The following is an 8,167-nucleotide window of genomic DNA, read 5'->3' on the forward strand; positions in this document are numbered from 1 at the left end:
ATGGTAACTTGCAAATGTAATTCGCTTGGGGTGTGGATGCACAAACTAATAAAGATTCTTAGAACACTAATATGTTGCATAGGTATAAACATACAATATACACTCTCAATTAGATCATCCGAATACTAATTCATAGATACTAAACATGGTAGGGTTATATATATGTAAGCTGACAGGAGTGAGTGTTTCGATCATAAGCCTGCATTAAACAGTATACAATCTCAAAGACAACATACACGATGACAATAATATACACAATGACCTGAAGGATCATGCGTGTTCATTCAAAGAAAGGTTTTCCCATTAATTAATTAGCGAAGAGTCAATTTTTACTGTGCACTGTGGATTTCCTATGGAAATTATAGTGAGAAAGGTGTTTCCCAACATGCCATTAGGTCGTAAATGTATCTGGTGTCAGGGTTGCCATGGTAACCAGGGGCCTGTTCGACTTCCTGGGGTGTTAAGCATTTCGGGGGGAAGGGTCCATAGGTCCTCATATGCCTTGTTAACTGAGGGGTGTTACAGAGTATTTGTTAAATATAGCTAACAAAATATATATTGTGTGTTTGATTGGTCCAGACGCTACACTTCCTTCTGCTGACCAGCTTTTTGAAGATGCTGATTTCATTTTACAGCAGGATTTGGCACCTGCCCACACTGCCAAAAGCACCAAAGGTTGGTTAAATGACCATGGTGTTGGTGTGCATGACTGGCCAGCAAACTCACCAGACCTGAACCCCATAGTGTCTATCTAAAAGGAACTCCTACCAAGAATTGAGTACATTTACAGTAAATGAACATACTTTCAGAAGGCCAACAATTCACTAAAAATTTTCTAATTTGTTGAGATAGTGAATTGGTGGGTTTTTGTTAAATGTGAGCCAAAATCATCACAATTAAAATAACCAAAGACTTAAACTACTTCAGTCTGTGTGCATTGGATTTATTTAATACACGGATTTTTACAATTTGAGTTGAATTACTGAAATAAATGAACTTTTCCATGACATTCTAATTTATTGAGATGCACCTGTAGATGGATAGATACATATATAGACAGACTGGTGTGAATACACAATTGATTCATAGAATAATTAGGTGCTGATAAAGGTTTTATTATTATTATTATTACTACTACCTAAACATAAAATCCTCTACATTTCTGATGATTTGATTCAGCAATATTATCATAAACAGACACCTTGAATGACACATATCAATAGTAAAACATTCTGTCTGATGTCACATGATCAGTCAGTCACACCAGTGGATGGTTCCAGCAGCAGCACATCATGTATGGAATCACATTATAATTGCACCAGGTGTAGGAGCATGTACCCGTTTGTTAAATACATATGCATGATTGCATGCACTTTTTCTCTCCAAGGCAGTATATCAAATCAATCATTAATTTTTGAACAAATTAATACACTTCACCATTACATAATTAATGGAGATTACAGTCAAGGCGGTTAACATATCAGTCATGAACCTATACCGACTCATGGATAATGACACATATTATTAGTGCTAGACTCAGGGGAATGAACCGTAGCTTAGTGCACTGGGATAAAAATATATAAACATGTGCGGCTGGGTAGAGTCTTTTGTTCTGGAGCAATTGTTTTGTGGTCTGTTTTTCACCATACAAATCCTAAAAAAGAGAGAGAAAACAAAAAATGTTTTCTTCTATTGAAGTATAAAAGGCAAAGGAACTGAAGGGAAACAAATACATTCCTCCCAAAAGTCAGCGATTAAAAAATGCTTTTCTTGTTTGTCTATGCCTCATGCACATATAATAGCCCAATTAAGGAAAGAGAATGCTTGTTTTCTTTAGGTGTGTCAGAAATTGATTATCTCACCATGCGCAGACACCCCAATGTTCAAAGATTACTGCTGTTAAGCCAAATCAGGCCGTTTATTCACACTGTCAAGGACTCTCGAGCCCAAATTGCTCTAATAAGTGATCGTTTTCACACTTGTTTAGTTTTTAAAGTGCTCATGCAAAATACAATAAAAGGCGAAAAAAAAGGAATGGGGGGTTGGTTATGGAGAGCATGCTGCTGTTCTTTTAATAAGGGTGAACATGTCATCCATGGCAGTCATTTTTCTGATGGTGTTCCTTCTCGAACGTGCCTATGCAGCTCTGCATGAGCTCTAATGTCATTTAAAAAGATTAGCAGATTTGTCCCTCACTCCCGTCTGATGATGCATCAGCCAATCACAGCCCTGAAAAGATAAGCCTGACAGTGTGCAGAGCACTCCCATTCCACATAAAAAGTAGTTAAGAAAAAGAAAGGAACTGACCAGAAAAGAAGAAAATAGCTCATATATGTTGATGCCAGAAAAGGTCATCTCCGATGCCGGCCCATCATGCCCTGTCTGCATCCGAGCCTCTGACAGATGAGCAACAAAAGGGTCCTTGCGTTTCTGATTGACAGCTTCTCTAATTGTATCCAGTCATTCATGACAATTTGATTAAAATATTACGCCAAAGTCTCGCCCCCTGTTTGTTCCATTGCTCCAAATCTAATTTTGATTTTAAAAAAAGAGAGATTAGCACCACTAGTGATTGAGGATGCTGTTCACTTCTACATGATTTTTGTCACCGATGTGATTTTAACATATGTATAACTTTCGTTTCGCTCCCTTTGTTTTTTCCACTGATGAAGTTTTAACGGAGAAGAAAAAGATTTCTATTTTCAAGAAGAAAATGCTAATTTGATGCATCACTATAAGTTCAAATCACTAATATAGAATTGCCATCCCAAGATTCTATCAAGGTCCTGCCCATACCATCAAAACTCTGTCTAGTTAGGGACCTACAACCAGCTGAGGTGTGACCGTTAACCTTTTGTGACCTTAACCTTTTGTTAAGTGACATTTTCTCCAGGAAACTCGAATCATCATGGTGAAAATCACATTAAGGTCATATCCATTTTTGCCCAATCTAGCCTTTATTACAATTAGGTGCACAGTATTAAGGCATCAAAAGAGAATGGATCCTTGGATCAGTAACTCAATGTTTTATCTCAACAATAGTGCTAACCTATGGTACGGTACGATAAATGAAATATGGCTCTTAATCAGGGCCGTTTCTAGCCCCCCCCCAAATTATTTGTATATATATATATATATATATATATATATATATATATATATATATATATATATATATATATAAAATTTTTTTCACACACCTATATATAAAATTCTTTTCAGACACCAGTTGCTTGTCACATTCAAATTGGTTGTCATAGTAACGACGCTAATTTGTGGAGATTCAATGCATTGAGTTTTAAATTAAAAAAAAAATTTTTTTTTTTGAGTTTTCAATTATTTGTAAATTGACTGTTAAGATAAACATTTTGCACAATTTAGTATCTGTAATATCATTGTGTTGCCACTAGATGCCTGTATAGCCCTATATAACAATCCCTAGTGGCTAAGACATTGCACATAATTTACACATAAATCACACAAATTAATTTTATTACATTTTGATTTGGATACTATATACTATACTACTACATATTGTTTAGATATTATCAATGGCTACTTTTTTGTCTTTATCTGTTTTTTGTTCAATTTTTTTGTTGTCGTTTCTTGAAACATTGATTTAAAGTGTCAGTTATCACATTATTATTTTAGTCAAACCTATAAAACCCCTTTGTTACCCCAAACTACATTTAAAAGCTTTATCAGTGGCATAAAAGTAACCAATGCAGCTACTTAATCATTTGCTACTCGTTAACGTCCCCTTTAAATAACGTGACGCTCTGCTCTCTATGACGCTGCTCCCATTAAGCGCTGTTGGAAGTGAATGAATTGATTCAGCATTTCGACACCTCCGTAAGGATGCATTTAACTCGACAAAGCGGTCTAATAAAGGATGTATTGATCTTGTGAATTAGCAAATTTTACTATACAAATATTTTTTAATTGTATGTTAAAGTTTATATGGGAATATTACATGACAAGCTGATCCTTTAACAATGCATTGGCGCAAAAAACGCCTTTTGGACACATCTGCCACAAATATTTGGACAAATGTGCCACAAAAGTGCCACAAATACTGCCTAAACAAAATACCGATTTTGTGCACTTTATTTACTGTACCAATATTTTAAATTGGCCTTTGAACTTAGCTTTATTGCATGGCAAAACTGACAGAGCCCACTGATCTAATGGAATTGTTGAGCGCTCCAAATACAAACTTTGCATGCAACAATCCGGCAGCAATTGACAGCACTCTGATCTAGTGGCATACAGGCATCGTCAGATTGACAGTACTCTATTCTATGCCTAGAAACGGCCCTGCTCTCAATCTTTCTGATAGAGTGATCTCAGCAAAATAGAAATTGTTCGTCCTTATTTTAGGTCATCAATTCAATTAGTTCATCCACCGCTAAGACTACAATAAATCTGAGCAATTCAACCTCTTCCTCCTGTTAGAACAACTCCTATTACCCTCCTTCAGCCCTCATGGCTCCTGCCCTTCCCCTGAAAGAAAAATAAATCCATTGTAATATGATAGGGGGGGGTTAACAGCTAGGAGGATTTTGGAGAGGAAAAAATACATGTATCATTCACCTGATTTGAATTGTAGCTCCCTTTTTTTGAACCTCTGCCAATTCATTTTGTACATTAAAAATTGGTCAGGGTTGATAAGATTCCATTTTCACGGTTGGCAATGCAGAACTGGAGAAAGAATACAATTACAGACCCTAGAGTAAACTCTCCGAATGTCAACTTGATGTAAATGATCAAGAGAGGCTGCACAAAAGAACAGGCTTCAACTTCAACGTCAAACTCTTTCTCTCTCTTTTCTCTCACAGGGACCTTTTCACCCCAGTGATCTTTCCCCCGCATAGCCAGTTATGTAAACCAAAGCTCTAGTTCAGTCTGTTCTGGAAACGTTGGAAGAAAAATGGGCATTTTAAAATAGGCAAGGGCTAATTGACTCATAAAATGTTTAAATCAGGTGTTCCCAAACATTTTTGTCAGCCATGCCCCTAAAACGTAAAATATTTACTTCAAGTAGCCCATTAAAATTTAAATAATTTCACACACATATTTGCTTGCTCACGGTTCTCTAATGACGGTTGATGGTTGCATGATATGCAAGTAAACAGAATAAAATACGTATATATTAAATATTTTTTAGTAAGTGTTTGATTTTGAGATATATAGGACTTCACAACTTGGCCAAAAAATTATATTGTATTTATTTTGTCATATATTGCTACTGTGATTTGAACTGCAATATGGCATTTCATATAAAACACGTCTCAAATTGCTACTGCTGAGACATCAAGACAAAAAATTATACTGCTAATGCAAATATTACCTTAAGGGTAAATAAAATTTGGTCCCCTCTTTACAATAACCAATAACACTACACGTTACAATCCAAATATTTTTGTCTTAAATTCTTCATCTTACCAATATTAGTAATATACTGTAAAGTTTTGTCCACAAATATGTAAAAAATTATGTGAATGTGAACGTAAATAAAGTGAACCTAGCATTTAAGCTCTTCTCTTGACTATACACTTGTTTCTATCACAGCCTTTGTTTTGATAATCTTTATTTTGATGAGTTTTATTTTGATTAATTGTGCAGTCCCATTTGTTTATTTTAATGTTACATTCGATCTAAATAATTATTAGCTTTTCAACTCCCAAACCTCCGTTTGGAAAACCCTGCTTTAAATTATCTCTGCCCTTAAGCAAACATCTTTCGGCAGAGTTTGATGATTGTGAAACCTTTCTGATGAACATCAACACCTAATGAAAAAAATACCTTAGTGTTAGTGCCCATTTGGCAAATAAGTTTAGCCTTGGTTCTCCTGTGGGAAACGTAGGTTCGATTATGGCTTGCATCGTGTCCTGGTCCCCTTCCTCCAATCCCCATCCCCTCTCCACTGTCCTATCAATAAAAAGAAAGAAAAAAACACAGTCATTGATTGCATTTACTTTGCATTTCAACAGGAAAAGTCAATGTGAACTCTTTGTATGTTGTCTGAAAGTACAGTCATGGATATATGTCTGGTAATGAGAGCAGTATGTAAATGTCTCTGGGCACATCAGAATTCAAATGCCAACCCCTTTGACACTAGGGCTGTTTGGAGAGACCTCCGTGCTATATTCACTCTGGTGTCATCACCCAGTGCCAGCCAGGGCGGAAGCAGCTGCATGGGGCGACACCCCATAATTACAGAGCCATGGTACGGCCATATTATCAGACAATATTGGCCTTTCTCAACAGTCATCTCTATCTAACCTTTACAGACAGCTGCCCTCTTTCTTTATCACTATTTATGCATATGTATCCTCAACCAAACGGATTTCGAATAATGACCGGCATGGCCCCATTAACAGGAGCTAGACATACGGAAATCGGAAAATAGGCTGGAAATCAAGCGCAGGTCAGTCGTACCAAAAATACCATAACATTTATTAGAAAAGTGGTCCTTACAGCTTTTGCATTACATGAAGTGGATAAATAAAGTTATTCACAGTTATTCTCAAGCTGTTACCTGCTGTGACTAGCTCATTCTATCAGTAAGCGAACTGGATCAGTACGATTTATGAATGAATCATCATAATTGGTTTTATGAACTGGATCAATGTTTAATTGAAACGATCCAACTCAAAAGAATGATTCCTTTATTGCAAATCGAATGTTGCTACTTCATGAACTCTCATGAAGATGCCAAGGAGAACTTAAGATTTTTAGTGAATAATGCCTTTCGTTTTAGTGTGAGCATCACAAAGTTATGGCATGGCTTCAGAAGCACTGAATCATAGTGCTAGAGTCATATGTACCACTTTTGTTATACTTTTAAAGTGGTTTTGCATCATTTTTGAAGTTGATAAACCCAATTCATTGCATGGCAAACAGTCACCAGTAAAAATCTTGAAAATTCTACAGAATGAAAACAATCATAAAGGTTTGGAACAGCACAAAGGTGAGTAATATATAACAGAATGATCATTTTTGGGAGAACTATGCCTTTAAGCTTCGAAATCTACTGAACACAAGAAGAAAACATATTTTGTAATCTGCACATGGTGCAGCAGTATGGACATGAACACATCAAAACATACCCCTGCAGACCCACTATCAAAGTCACAAGGAGACTAGATTAGAGGAAATAGACCCCATATCTGTTTGACTGCAGTAAACACACTGGGAATCGAGATTCACAGGCAGCAAAATGTGAATATGGAGGAAAAACAGAGTAGAGTCCAAACAAACGGCACACTCAGAAGACTCGTTTTCTAGTTACACCAGTATCATCGTATCATAGCAGTTTGGTGACTCTCACATCTGTTGCACTGCCTACAGACAATGTAAACGGCACTATAGAATACAAATTTTGCTGTCTGACAAGCAGTTTGACAAAGTGGAAAGTGCTGAGATTTCTTGTGTAGAGGAGAGGCAGAGTGGCCCTAATGGTCAAGTGGCTTAGGAACTATAAACAGCCTGCAAGTTATCCCTAAAAATAGAGAAAATCATGTTTTATAAAGGAATTATTTAAAAGTTCACTGACATTTTGTAGACAGTTCACATTTATCTTTCCTGTGCAATTAAATTCATTGAGACTGAAGATTTTAAAGCTGTTTTTTAAAGTTTTCATTAAAGGGGTCATATGATGCGATTTCAAGTTTTCCTTTCTCTCTGGAGTGTTACAAGCTGTTAGTGCATAGATAAGATCCCTAAAGTTGCAAAGACTAAAGTCTCAAACCCAAAGAGATATTCTTTATAAAAGTTAAGACTCGTCCATGCCCTCCTAAAACGCCTCGTTTAAACACGCCCCCATGTCTACGTCACTGTGTGGGAAGATTTGCATAACACCGCCCAAATTTTCACTTAAAGAAAGAAGGTGTAACTTTGATTCTCGCTGTAGTATTGTTGCAGCAGCCGCCATGTCGTGGAGACGCTGTGTGTTTCGTTGTGAAAGCGAAACTACTTTATTTGGTCTTCCAAAAGAGGACCCAACTACAAATCAGTGGTTAAGTTGTATTTACAACACTGTTCCAGAACAGTTCAAAACAAATATTCAGATGTGTGCAGCACATTTTATGGAGGACTGTTTCCTGAACCTGGGAAAGTAGCCTGCAATGCTGTCTACACACAAAGGCTGTTTCTATAAAGTGGG

The sequence above is a fragment of the Sinocyclocheilus grahami genome, unplaced genomic scaffold (genome assembly GCF_001515645.1).
Source record: "Sinocyclocheilus grahami isolate Dianchi unplaced genomic scaffold, SAMN03320097.WGS_v1.1 scaffold101.1, whole genome shotgun sequence".
Lineage (NCBI taxonomy): Eukaryota > Metazoa > Chordata > Actinopteri > Cypriniformes > Cyprinidae > Sinocyclocheilus > Sinocyclocheilus grahami.